The following is a 14,912-nucleotide window of genomic DNA, read 5'->3' on the forward strand; positions in this document are numbered from 1 at the left end:
CTACATACATTCATTAATGTAATCAAAATCAAACAACTAGTTGTGTCCATACCCAAAATCAAATAATATCAAACTCAGATCCATTTTCTTGGATTTTAAATTTATTTGAGCCTTATTAAAACCCATCCAATGGTCTTTGTCTCAAACTTTGGTGATGACGTATCCTAGAAAAGCCAACTTCAAAAAAAATAGGTTCTCTCAATTACGTGTCTTATATCCTTCAAGATATCAGGCACATTTACAAATTTCTTGATGAGTGTGTTCAAAATAATACAAAGTCTTGATGTGTAAGGGATATATCTACAACAAAAAAAAAAAAAAAAAAAAAAAACAAATCATTAGTCAAATAAACTCTTTGCTTTAAGTCTTATTTCAAATTTAGTTTTAGAAAAAATAAAGGGAATAATCTTGTTTCAAACAAAAAAAAAAAAAAAAATTTGCTAGATAGAAGTAGGTTTTGTTGTGGTTTGATTTTAAACTTCTACCTATAAAAGAAGTTGAAAACACCTTGGAGATTACCTATGGGAGAGTTTCTAACAAAGTCTCTCTTCTCTATCTTCTCAAACTGATACTACCTATAAAAGAAGTTGAAAACAACTTGTGAAAGTCTCTAAGGATACTGAGACCTCTAGCTTTGCAAAATCCAGTGTTGTTGGTGCTTATCAAAATCGCTGCCAGAATAAAGTTTAACAAGTGGTTCTATGGTGTAGTGGTTAGCACTTTCGACTTTGAATCTAACGACCTGTGTTTAATTCCCGATAGGCAATCCACAAATTTATACAAAATTGGTTCATAGCCGATTCGGTAGGGTCACTTTTGGACCGATAATCTGTAGAAGGGGTCACTAAAGTTGAGATCATACAAAATGGGTTCATAGCTCAATGTTAGAGCATTTGATTGCAGATCAAGAGGTCACCAATTCGAACCTAGTTGGGCCCTTCTATCTTGGATAGAAATTTGTTACACTTTTTGGACCGACACTATGGTTAAGGGGTCACAAATGTTAAAATCCTACAAAATGGATCCATGGCTCAGTGGTAGAGAATTTGACCGATCACCCGTTTGAACTTGGTTGGGCCCTTTTATTTTGGACAGACACTTTTTACACTTTTGGACTCACACTCTATAGAAGGAGTCACTAAGGTTGAAATCATATAAAATGGGTCCATAGCTTAGTGGTAGAGCATTTGACTGCAGATCAAGAGGTCATCAATTCGAATCTGGTTAGGCCCTTTTTATTTTGGACAGACACTTTGTTCGATTTACTCCCGACCATCGAGTGTCTAAAGGAAAAGAAATAAGAATAATTACCGATTCCAAACCTTATTCCAAAGTCCTAGTGTGGTATCCTAAGCACCCACTATGAACATGGTTAAAAACTTAGCACCACTATTCTCGGACAAGAACCAAGAAATCATTAAGAAAATAGTGTGTCTTAGCGCCATTATATAATATGGTAGAGAAATAAAAAAATGTTACCCTCATTTGTGTGGTGCTGCCATAAGTGATCAATAGAAATATTTTAAGCAGTTTTCTCTTGTACTCCTTATAGTTTTACTTTTTAAGGTGGTAAATTTTGTGGGTTTTAAGCATTTTTCTCTTGTACTCCTTATAATTTTACCTTTTAAGGTTGTAAATATTTGTGCACTGGTGACTATTATGATTATCAGTCAACTGAGTAATAGAAATATTTTAAGCACTTTTCTCTTGTACTCCTTATAATTTTATCTTTTAAGGTGGTAAATATTTGTAGGTTTTAAGCACTTTTCTCTTGTACTCCTTATAATTTTACCTTTTAAGGTTGTAAATATTTGTGCACGGGTGACTATTATGATTATCAGTCAACTGAGTTAAGTGGAAATAAATTTTGAAGATGAAATTAAAGTATTAATTCTGATGTCATCTTTACCTGAGTTTTGGGATTTTGTTATTAATGAGATTCAATCTAATGCCATTAGTAATTCACAATAATAATATTCAAAATACTTGACAAAAAAGAATGGTCAACCTAAGATATTTGAAACAAATAAATATTTTGTCCTATATCAAATCACTCATTTGAAATTCCTTAATAATAACCCTTCTTACATCTTTTATAGAGAAAAGTTCCTTAAATAGAAGTCTTATTAGATACTTCTAAGCATTTAGAGATCAACTAGACACAAAGCTAAACATTCTAAAAAAAATTAGGGGTTAAACTTTTCCGTTAACGTAATTTAAGAAACTTATGATTTTTATATTCTCAAGAGTTTAATTGAGCTAGGTCTATTCAATCTAGTGGACCCAAGAATTGAACCGAACCAAACCAACTAGTTAGTAACATGATTTAGTGTAAGCATTTTGACGCAAAGTAGAAGCAATAATGGAGGGTTTGCAATAATATAGTTTTCACCCCTTGTTTCTCGAGTGAATATTGAAATAATATGGTTTTCCTGTTAAGTTTTGCACGGAAGAAAGAAAGACTGGGATGTAAAGTATTATTTCAATTTGTTTGTAATATACAACAATATATAAATTAATTATAAGAAATATATAAAATTACATGTTCTCCAAGGGCTTCAATCAACACTAGAGGGTTACTTTTGCAATCACTCTAAAGGTGCTCAAGATCACAACGAGTTAGATAAAATAGCTCTAGAACTTTGAATCCAATAACTTGAGTTTGACTCGTGATAGAATCTCTCTTCTTGTGGAATCTGCATAAAATAGGAAAGCCATTCCAAAATCAATTTTTACAATGGGTTCTATGGTGTAGTGGTTAGCACTTTGGACTTTGAATCCAATGACTTGGGTTCAACTCTCGGTAGGACCTTTTTAAGAAATGACCTTGATGCGAAAACACAGAATAAGGAACGACAACACAAGACATTTTAAAACAAAAAGGTGTTTCCTAGCATTCAATGCGAAAACACAAATTTTCTCGAGGCATAAGGTGTAACATTCTTGAGTTATTCCGAACTTGCTCCGCTATCATTTGAGCCCATAATAACTTGCATGAGTTTTTGGTTCCGAACTTGCTCCAAACAAGTTATTCCGAACTTGCTCCGCTCCGCTATCATTTGAATCCATAATAACTAGCATGAGTTTTAATGCGAAAACACAAATTTTCTCGAGGCATAAGGTGTAACATTCTTGAGTTATTCCGAACTTGCTCCGCTATCATTTGAGCCCATAATAACTTGCATGAGTTTTCGGTTCCGAACTTGCTCCAAACAAGTTATTCCGAACTTGCTCCGCTCCGCTATCATTTGAATCCATAATAACTAGCATGAGTTTTCGCTTCCGAACTTGCTCCAAACAATATCATTTGAACCCATAATAACTAGCATGAGTTTTAGGTTCCGAACTTGCTCCAAACAACTTGAAATCTTGAATTTATTCTCATGTCATATAAAATAGACCCTTACAGAAAATAGTTGGTAATTTGGAGTATGTCTAAACCTTGAGCTAGGATATGACTTCTTGTTTTGTTTGGAGCATGTCTAAACCTTGAGCTAGGATATGACTTCTTGTTTCGTTTTCAGGAACTAAACCTTAGAGGTTGTCATGTCATGCATCGTATTTTAACCATGAAAACTCTTGCGAAGTAACTCTTAATTTTCTCCCCATGAGTGCATAGGTGGCGTTGTCATAATCGTGGCATCCTGCTAGCAAATCGTGGTGCAGGGCATCTCATTTAGGTGAGGGAGATAATAAGTTCATCATGGAATCCTGCTCATGGTACATATACCAAAGCATCCCACCTAAAGAGAAATAGGGGCCTCGCGGCAGTGATGAGCATTTTCTCCCATATCTTGGTTTCGCTAACTAAAGTTTTCCAATAACTCCCAAACTTCATTACCTTATATAACCTCTCGGGATAAGGATTCATACAACATTTCATAAAATAAGATCTACTGAGAAAACTCGAGAAAAGGTCAAATTTTGAGTTGACTTGGATAGTTTAGTTGAACTGGACGTATCATCGTTTTCTTCCTCTGAAAAGGAAGAAGATGCGCATTTTTCGCATCGCCACCATCTGAAACTCGGCCTGTATAGCCACATTTACAGCGTTTCTCTCCTCGATTTCGTCGTGAAACTTACAGATGGATGTTACAAGAAAGGGTTAGGGATTTTTTTGATAACTTCTCGTGGATCGTAGCCTAAGATATTCGTTACCAAAGTTCATCCAAAATCTTATTTATCGCTGGAGATAAAACAAAGGATTTCTTATTGGGTAGCCGATTCTAGGGGTTTCAAGGCCCTATTTCTTCATTGAACCCCTTCCATGTCCTATCTTTAGGCTAAAGGAATTGGTTTGGAGGAACGTCTTTGAGTGTAGGACCTTAATTTCCAAAAATTGTTCTCGGTATGCAACTCACTCGAAACGCTAGATTTTCGATCTCATGGGTAGCTTGTTCTATGATGTCTCAACTCTCGATTCCTTCATCAAGTTTACTCAACATCTTCCTCTGAAGCTAGAGGAATCCTTAATTTGAAGGAAAAGAGATCGTAGATAGGAATTTTGACTCTTATCCCCAATTTAATTTCGAAACCTATTTTCTTCAATTTGGCACGCTCTCGAGGTTATTTTTCTTCGTGGTCTTCTATGGAAGCATTCCTTGGAGGTGCAGAAACTGATTGGAATCATTCTTGCTCGACAAGTCATCATGTATCCTCGAATTGGATTTCCAAGTTTTTCTTGAAGTTCTTCAATGGCAGATTGAATTGGGGGAATGGTTTCTGGGCACTTTCAGCACTCTATTCCTTCATAGAACTTGTGGGTAATCTTGTTAAGAAACTGTAGGAATAAGTTTGAAGAGAAATGGTGGAGGATTGCTCTCGAATTTGGAAGAAATCTGAGAGTAGGAGATCCATAATCTAAACGCTTATTGCCTTCGATTTGGGGATCGACCTTTCTCGATTCTTATTCCGTATTGTTGCTCCTACTTCAGACTTTATAGGAGGAGCTTAAACCGACATTGAGAGCTCTAGATTATTCGTTATTTAAAAGTTTGAAGAGAAATGGTGGAGGATTGCTCTCGAATTTGGAAGAAATCTGAGAGTAGGAGATCCACCATCTAAATGCTTATTGCCTTCAATTGGGGGATTGAACTTTCTCGATTCTTATTCCGTATTGTTGCTCCTACTTCCGACCTTATAGGAGGAGCTTAAACTGACATTAAGAGCTCCAGAATCTTCGTTATTTAGATTTCAAACTTTATGGATAATTTTTTGAAGATATCAACTCCGATCATAGCCTTACCGACCTTGGCTTTGAATACAAGTCGTTGGACGTGATGATCCGTGGGTGTTGGTTCTAGATCATATCAAATTTTGGACGAGATCTGACGGTTGAGATTTGAGTTCGAAAGATTTTTCCCGGATGGTCATGGTAGATGCTCTGATTCGAATTAAAGTGGTATTTCTGTAATTATCAAGTCTTCTAGGGGTATTTTGGTAATTTGCCACTTTCTGAATATTTTATTATTATTTTTCTTGAAAAATCCATAATTTTTCTACAAATTTCTCATCCCTCTTTTATCATTTTTCCCTTTTTCTGAATCTTGAGATTCCTTCTAGATAAGGAATTACAAATCGGGAAAGATTCTTGATAATTGATAAAATGACTTTTTTGCCCTTTGTATTTACTTTTTCCTTTCCAATCTTTTTCAAAAGGCCTTTTAACTCCTTGCAATCACTTGTTATGGTACACGGGTGACGTGACTAAGTCCTTTGTTCTTGCTTAATCCTTTAATTTTTTTCCTTTCTATGCTTTGGGTCTTTCATGAGTGGCTTATTCTTATGGAAGATAATTTCCTTCATTTTTGGGGTGTTACATATACATACTCGTTACAAACACAAAATAAGATGGAGACTCAAAAGAAGAACAAAAAATACTAAATAAAAAACAGAGGTTAGTTCATAGCCCACACTCCAAAGTCCGTTCTCATCCATGACCAACTCCTAGTTACATGAAAAAAAAATGATAAACATGGAGTGAGTAAAACTTAGTAAGTAGCCTACTAGTAGGTTCTTAATCGCGACCATAAGCTAGGATATTACTTCTTGTTATGTTTTAAGGATCTTATACTGATCTTGAAAACCTTCCCTAAAATAACCTTCAATTTTCTCCCCATGAACACAATCTTCTCCCCATCTATCTTTTTTAAACACTTTTGAAAGTTAAAAGAGTAGTTTTCAAGTTTTTTTTTTTTTTTTTTTTTTTTGGAAAATTTAACTGTATTTTTTTTAAAAAAAAATTATGAGTATTTTTTTTAGATTAAAGTGCAAAGTTCAATGGTATTTTAATTAATTTAGATTATAATTTAAAAAAAAATACAAATTTTTGTTGATTAAGTTAATATTAATTTTATTAAAATACATAACACCACATCAAAATTAATTTATTGAGACTAAAATTAAAACTAAAAAATTAATTTATTTTAAAACTAAAAAGTATACTTTGTTTCTTATCCCAACTATAAAGAATTTAATTCCAAGCTCTCTTCTAATAGACAAATGATTTATTAACCTCTGTCGTAAGATTTCATTTCATCAATTTAAGTAGCGTTCAACTATAAATATCGAATTTTAAAGTATTTCTTGTCAAAGTAAATCGGTTGAAACTATCTATCACAGGTGTTCCATAATGAGTTGTGGAGAAGTGTTTCCTTCAATTCAAATTTCAATTAAGGATGTCAATGACAAAAAAGTGCAAGAGGCTAGAAGGTTTGTAGTGGAAGAAAATAACAAGAGTCATGGACATCGTTTCATTTACAAGCTGTATCATGTGTCTTATTCATGGTTACTTAAATCTCGTTGAATTGGTGCGCCTTTCACATCAGAGACATTTGAGCCTTAAACCGAGCTCTTTGCAATAGCGAACTTATTAAAAACTCTTTGCTTGCTGCAACATTTGCTTGACATAATTGGACCAAAGGACGGTATGGACGACCATAGATCACTGTATTTGTCTCCAATCATGAAGTGTGACGTCAGATCTTTGTTCATACCATATTCATTAACTATAACATGGCAAGAAATTTTTTATGTTTTGACTGGGCATGCCATATTCTGTTGTTCTTATATATCTTTAGTTACTTGTGATTAAAACAAAGAAGTATAGACATGGTTTCCAACCAACCCTTCCTTTATAAGTTAGTTCGACGAATGGGTTTTTGCTATCAATTTATTGTTAACCCTTCCGCTCGATTTTGTGTTATGATATCATGCAAGGAATGAGAATCGACCTTACTTGGACAAAATTATATACTATTTGATAATTATTGTTGATAACAAAGATAAATTGAATTATAAGCATTTTAAGTTAAAAAATAACTAATAATGTTTGATTAATCCACCACATCTAAATGGTGTGAAAGTTATCTTATTTGTAATCAAATAAATTACAAGGATATGAAAATACTAATAAATGGAAATAACAATAAATGGATACCTATGGTAATAAGTATATATGGTAAATTATAATTTATTACTAAATATCCTTAACACCCCACCGCAAGCGGAGCGTCGGATTTGAACGAACATGAAGCTTGGATCTGAAAAATTCAAAGAGGTTCAGAAACACTTTTCGTGAAGATGTCAAAAACCTGGTTCAGAGGAGGCGTAGAGAAACACTTTCTTGGCCATCGAAAATTGCAGACGGATCGCCGCTCAGCGGCGATGCTGCCTTGGCTTCAGCGAGAATATGTCTAACCCATGAAGAGGGATTGTCGCTTAGCGACGATGCTGTCTTGGCTCTGGTGAGAATATGTCTAACTCCAAGAAGTAGAAGGGGAAACCTAGGGCAAGGGACAAATACAATGTTGAAGCCGAAAGAGTCGCCACATTGGGCGAAGGAGCCAATTTTGGCGAGAAGGCTAGTCGGAAGAGTCGCCACATTGGGCGAATGAGCCAATTTTGGCAGGAAGGGAGGCAGCAACTTTGTTGGCGAAGAGGCCAGTGCGGCACCTAGATTCCGAAGGTAAATCTCTGCAAAAGGTTGATGGGCTTGTCGAGATTCCGTATATTTCTGAAGAGAACACTAATGATCATCCTGAGATTAGGGTTTCTGTGAAGGATGAAGAAAAAATTGGGAAGAAAATGAAAGAGGCTATGTTTGGAAAAGGTGAGGTTGTATGTACAGAGTATGGCGAAGGATGATTTAGAGGTCAAAAGGGTGGAGCCGAAGAGTAATCAGTCGGATCTGCATGTGGTAGCCATGACGACTGCCCCTGCGGCGTCAAATCCAGCAATGGTGGTGGGGAAGAACAGTGGAAGATTTCAAAAGCCATTGAAAAGAAAGGATACGAGTTGCTAAACCAAAATGGCTCTGATACCATGATAATGTTTGATGAATCCACCACACCTAAATGGTGTGAAAGTTATCTTATTTATAATCAAATAAATTACAACCATATGAAAATAGTAATAAATGGAAATAGCAATAAAAGGATACCTATGGTAATAAGGCAAATATTAGATATTTGCCTTATAATAAAATATCAAATATAATATATATGGTAAATTATAATTTATTACTAAATATTCTTTAACAGTAACAAATTACTTGTACAATTTTACTCATAATCTTTATATTCTTTATATAGCAATAAGGAAGGGAAGGATAGAAAAGATACTCATAATATCATTATGACTATGCCATATTTCATTAATAAAAGAGAGTAATACATCCACAAACACACACATATATATTTCGAGAGAGAGAGGGTTTATTATAAGTAGAGATAGCATTCTAGTAGTTGTATTGTTACTTGGGGACAAGGAACTCGAGAACTTCTTTAAAAGATGAGAGCTATGAGTAGGTGGCCATGGATATATCACATGCACAAAAAGAAAGTTCTGCACCTTTGTAATAAAAGACCAAGGAATATCATCATTATTTATAACTTCTATCATAATAATATAAATTCTACGAGGACGATGTTCTCTGGTCATACCAACCAAATCGTTCACCACACGCTTGTAGATGAAACGATGCCCACTATTCTCGTTATTCTTTTCAACTATGAATGTTCCTGCATTCCGCACTACTAGGATATTGACATCCTTAATTGGTACTAAAGCATCTAAAGGCAACCCTTCCACACGGCTCATTCTAACACCTTTAGTAAATAGTTCCAAGAGACATTGTTAGGCCGATTTTGTTCATGAATACTTAAGAATTTGATATTTATAGTTGTGGTTGAACGCTACTTAAATTGATGAAGTGAAATCTTCCAATAGAGTCTAATAAAGCGTTTGTCCATTAGAATAGGTTGGAATTAAATTCTTTATAGTTCGAAATAATAGTTGTATTCTTTAAGTCATTGAGACTAGTGTTATTAGTACTTGTTAGTATATTTGAGTATAAATATTAAAATGATTAGTTATTAAATATTGTTTGAATTAAAGCGTTTATAATTCAAATGATCTTCATAACCTAATTCATAAAAAAATAAATAAAATAATTAGGAAGCATTTATGTGCTATATCAAAATAAGATGCATAAAAAGAACTTGTTGTAATTACTTTATTCATCGACCTTTAAGCTTAAAAGTAACTTAAAATATTGCAATATTGTCATTCAATCGCCTATTATGAAATTAGGCCCGAACTAAAAAAATAATATTTTTAAAAGATGGAAAAATTATGTATTCAAAGATGAAGAATTCACAACCATCACAAACAATATTAATTAGCATCTTGTCTTTTGGTTTGTCACATTTTCAAATATGAACAAACCTCAATTTTGAGTCAGGTGAGTATTATGGATCATAATCGACAGTATTTTGCAAGTAGCTTTGAGCATTCACAAAAGGTCGAAAGTTGAATTTCTTTAGAATGGTAACCATGTAACCGATGATTATTGTTGAATTTCCAAAAAATACACCACAAATTTCATTTATAGATATAAATGGAACCATTGATATAAAACCTTGATTATATAATTGCATCTTCACTAACAAACCTACCTCGGAGTGATCATCTTCATAAGAGGCTGCAAATTAAGAAAAATCATGTTACGTGTGGCTGGGATACCACGGAGACACCAATGCAAGCAATCACTACCACCTGAAGTTTCTTTGATATTGTAGTTTGATCTATGAGACTCATCCCTCAGATGTGAAAGAGTAGTTATATCCAACATTCTTACTTGTGCTTCTGGTACAGTACTCTCAACAAATGGATCGCTTGATCTATTCTACTCTACTTTACTTCCTCTTGATAAGGGTGTGGTATTGACACAACTCATATTGTTGATAATCATCACTTATATCCAAAACCAGAGTATAGCGGTCGACTATCATCAAGGACCCATTCACCATTTCCATTCCTACCGACGGAAAAGTTTTATTACATTCATTTCTTCCTCCTTTCTAACTTCTTCATTCTCACATTAAACTTTTTTTATTTAAAAAAAAAAATTAAACGTTAAAGGGAGAAAGAAGGAAGAATAAAAAAGAAAACCCTTAATTTTGAAAGCTTATCAAATACTCTTTACCGATGTAAAGAAAGCTTGAGAATAATTTATTCTCACGTCCCTCTTTGACACTTGTTGGATATATATCCGTCCTTCACATGTCGTATCACAATCATATCATATCGTAAAAACTTTGTGGTTATATCCTTCCCTAATTTATCATAGCCTTAACGTTCTTAGACATATCATAGTTGTGTCGTTACCTGAATGTACCTTAGTCATAACGTTACAGGAACGTATCCTAACGCTATCGTTCTATCAATCTATCATAATCCTATCCCTTTCTACCCATAACCTAATCGTATTGTTTTATGAATCCATCGTGACCATGTCGTTTTTATCAATCTGTCATACCCATAGCACTTCGATACGTAACCAAACCATAACGTTTCATGAACATCTCATACTTCTATCGTTACATTATGTTTAGTGCATCCTTCTCGTATCCTATTTCAAATATACCATTGAACACATGGTACCGTAAGTATTATCATACAATTCAAATATTATAACATATCATAAGCATATCGATTCACAAACATTTCACACATATCAATATATATGACACTTGCAGAACCACGGGCACAGTCAACATCAAATATAACCATACGGATGGTAAGGCCACCTACCTGATTAGCTTAGGCTGGTGTCCCCAATTTATCCTTCAGAAAGTTCGATTTGTTCTTTGTATTAAAGTCAACCTATATGAACATGACATCAATTTCAATCATTTCTCTAAATTTTATAATGCTCTAGTGTTATATTTCATGGGAATATTGCATGAGTAAAGTCTTGAAATGTCCATATGTTAAAACTGTTTAACACTTTCCAAATCTTGATTTTTGGCTGTTTTTTTTTTTTTTTTTTACTTGTGTTCCTAATCTTACTTTGGTGTGTTTGTTACATTTTTTTTAATTATGTTACCAATTCGCCAATTTAATCAATTCATCATTTATGTTTTTTTTTTTTTTTAATTATGTTAGTCATTACTTTTGGCTAATTTAATCTATTCTATTTATTTATTTTTTTATTTTTTATTTTTTTGCTATTGATGGACATATCTTTCTAAAACATACTAAATAATTGGTTAGGGGAGGATATGAGATATAACTTAAGGTTAAATCTCTTTTTTACATATGAGAATAACTCATTCTCATGTCCATCTTTGGTACCATGTACTAAATTAAGGATTTTATTTTTCTTGGGTCAAAACCATACTTAAGCACAAGATTGAAGTTGTAGGTAGTCAATTATAATATTTGACATGCTAATTTTCAAAATACTTTAAATGGGTGTAAAGAAAGCATGAAAATAACTTAGTGTCACTAATCTGACACGTGTTGGGCATGTACTGAACACTTGTTAATACAATGGATACATTACAAAGTTATAATCCATCGTATCAGACACTTGACTTTGAATATATTTTGAGAGTGAAACGTACATTAAGCTTGTTTTTAAGTATACAAATATATGAACTTATTTATATGAATTTATTTCTAATATAAAATTGATAAATTTTTTGAAATAATTCTTTTTAATTAATGTATCATTGTCACATCGGTGTCTAGTTTTTTAAGAATGACATGTTACTGTTACGAACAGAAAAAGAAAACTGTAAAGATCAGAAGAATTGGGAGAAATCTCTCATCCAATTGAAGAATGAATAAATCAAATCTAATTCAAATAACTAGATCAAATCTAATCCAAATAACTCAATCAAATCTAATCCTAAGAGTTACCCTATCTATTTAGTATCATATTTAAGTCTCGTATCTATATCTCATTTTTATTTTCGTGACTCTGAGATATTTTGCTTTTATAAATAGATATCTTCACGAAAATAAGTTTAATTTATGTTGAGATGGAGAATAAAAATTGACACTTAAAGGACGTTGATACTTGGGACTTTGATTCCTCCTAGTGTGAAACTTTCATCTTGCAATTACTTGGGTAGAGAGTGTGTTTCACTTAAAATTCACGCAATAGTTAATAATCAAATAACGAACCATACTTGAGAGATGATAACTTTTTTTTTTTTAATCTTTGAGAAATAAGAAAGAATAAAAATTAAAACATGGCATGAATCACATCTTCTTCAATCTTTGTTTTGTTCTCCTAAATGTAAAAAAGAAAAAAAAATATATTATATATTTTTAGATATAATTTAAGATGACCTATTTAATAAAACTCCATCCAAACTTCTTCTCATAAATTTAATTATTATTTGTATACAATTGTTAATATGTAAGAAAATAGACGTACAGAATGCTTATACTATTGGTAATACACTAGTCTCGGTTGTTTGACTAAAACAATGCAACCATTGTCCAAACTAAAGAATTTGATTCGAAGCTATCTCCTAATAGAGGGAGGCTCAATTAGACTTTGTTGTAAGATTCGACCCTATCAATTTGAATAGCGTTCTCCAACTATAAATATTGAACTCCAAAGTATTAACGAGCAAAGTAAGTTTGTTGAAACTATCTATAAAAGTGTTCCAAAGTGAGTCGTGGAGAAGATTTGCCTTAAAATCTAGTTCCAATTAAGGATGTCAATGACGAAAAAGTGCAAGCTGTTGGAAGGTTTGCCGTGAAAAATTTCAGAGGTGGTAGATATAATTTAATTGACAAGCATGTGGTGAATGGTCTTTTCAGTCACATATAGGCTTTAACCCCAAATTTTATATTATTGTGATAGAAGCACAATAATATTCATTAGTCAGATATTACAATTGTGAAGAAGTTCCGTCATATGCATCGGACTACCGCCATCCTATAAGAAGCTATAAATGACAATAATATTCATTAGTCAGATATTGCAATTGTGAAGAAGTTCTTATCTTTTGACGAATTCATCAAATTCCCTCTCCACAAGTAGGAGTATAACTAGATTGCTTTCTTTAGACTTATGAGTCCTCTCTCTATATGTGCTCGTTGGAAACTAGATTGCTTTCTTTACTTACAATAAGTCCTCTCTCTATATGGGACATTACTCTCTTTTATCTATAAGTCCTCTCTATATGGGACATTAATCTCTTTTATCTATAAGGCTTTCTTTACTTACATCTTTTATCTATAAGTCCTCTCTCTATATGGGACATTACTCTCTTTTATCTATAAGGCTTTCTTTACTTACAATAAGTCCTCTCTCTATAAGGGATCTCTTGTACCCACCTTATACATAACATGTTAAATTAACTCATACTTAAAAAAACAATCTCTCTCTTTTGGAGATTCGAGGTATCGATCCCCGTACCCCGTACCTCTCGCATGCTAAGTGTCACGGTCCTATATTCTTGACCGTGCGGCGTCGTGATCTATACACGCTCACGACTAGCCTTAAGGGGAATTAAGCCCCATATATATTTTTCGCCCCGGCTCTGTGGCTTCGTCGGACCTTAGGCGAGGTTTGTCTTCTCCAATCGAACATCGCTTGTGCGGAATCCAAGCTTGTCCAACAACACACGCCGCCTGTGCGTGTATGTTCAATCGTCTGCGACACATCCGACTTGCCTCTACGCTAGGCCAACTCATTCGGCTCGACCTTGCCACTACTCGGGCCAAGGTCTCTCAATACAACGTCGCATCTCATCTTGCCAGCTCAATCCCCATCGATGGGGTCCATATGTCTCGATGCCATCCCAAGTCCCGGGCTGTCGTCGGTCATCATGACTCGTTCAGTCATGCCATCGAGAATGGGCCCGCGTGTCGTTCATCTCATCGGGGCGTCCCGAACAACCATCCATCCGGGTTCTATCGAGGCATAGGCCCTCCCGTGCCCATGCCGAGTCATTTACGGATACCGTACCGGATAGCGGGTGTATGTAGCAACCTCCAACACGCGGGCTAGGGCACAATACCGGCACACCCGTGCCGTCCGGTACTGTCCTTCAAAAATCCATTTCAAAGGAAGTCGCCCGAGACACTCGTCTCGGCACGCTCGCCCACACTGTGACACACGTATGTGTCACAGGGTAGCTCACTTAGGCCACAGGGCCCAGGGGTGGTGGAGAGCTAACACCATGGTACCCCCTATAGTACATTTTGAGCCATTTTCATTCTACAAGGAGTAGACATGATTTTCGTGAGGTGTCATACGGTGTCGTGCATTGTCCGTCCGATGTCTGATCGACACCAAACTTGGCAAGCATTCATATTTCATATGGACGGACTTAACTCCCGAACCGCATGACCAAATTCCTTCCGAAACCTCGACTTTTGAGGTTAAGGCTCGGGGCCCTACCCAGCCCTTCAACAAGCCTATCTTGTCCTTCATGTCTATGCTGATGTCTCTGTTATGCTTGTGTCTCAACATGTCTTCAATACCCACTTTGCGTGGTGGTGTGTTGGATGATGCATCGTCCTCCTCGATCGCATCATGGCATTCTTCTACGTTGGCCCGCATATGGCCGGATGGGCGTCTCTTGAGGGACGCCCCTTTGCTT

At 34.8% G+C, this 14,912-nt stretch overlaps 2 non-coding genes across 2 annotated transcripts; both read left to right on the plus strand.

Moving 5' to 3' along the window:
- Positions 1 to 1,161: 1,161 nt before the first annotated feature.
- On the plus strand, positions 1,162 to 1,233 carry TRNAC-GCA (transfer RNA cysteine (anticodon GCA)). The gene has a single exon. It is a non-coding gene; the product is annotated as a tRNA-Cys (tRNA).
- A 1,507-nt stretch (positions 1,234 to 2,740) lies between these two features.
- On the plus strand, positions 2,741 to 2,812 carry TRNAQ-UUG (transfer RNA glutamine (anticodon UUG)). Its single transcript has one exon. It is a non-coding gene; the product is annotated as a tRNA-Gln (tRNA).
- The last annotated feature ends 12,100 nt before the right edge of the window (positions 2,813 to 14,912 follow it).

This window comes from Cucurbita pepo, chromosome 10 (assembly GCF_057944985.1).
Source record: "Cucurbita pepo subsp. pepo isolate OVF chromosome 10, ASM5794498v1, whole genome shotgun sequence".
Taxonomy (NCBI): domain Eukaryota; kingdom Viridiplantae; phylum Streptophyta; class Magnoliopsida; order Cucurbitales; family Cucurbitaceae; genus Cucurbita; species Cucurbita pepo.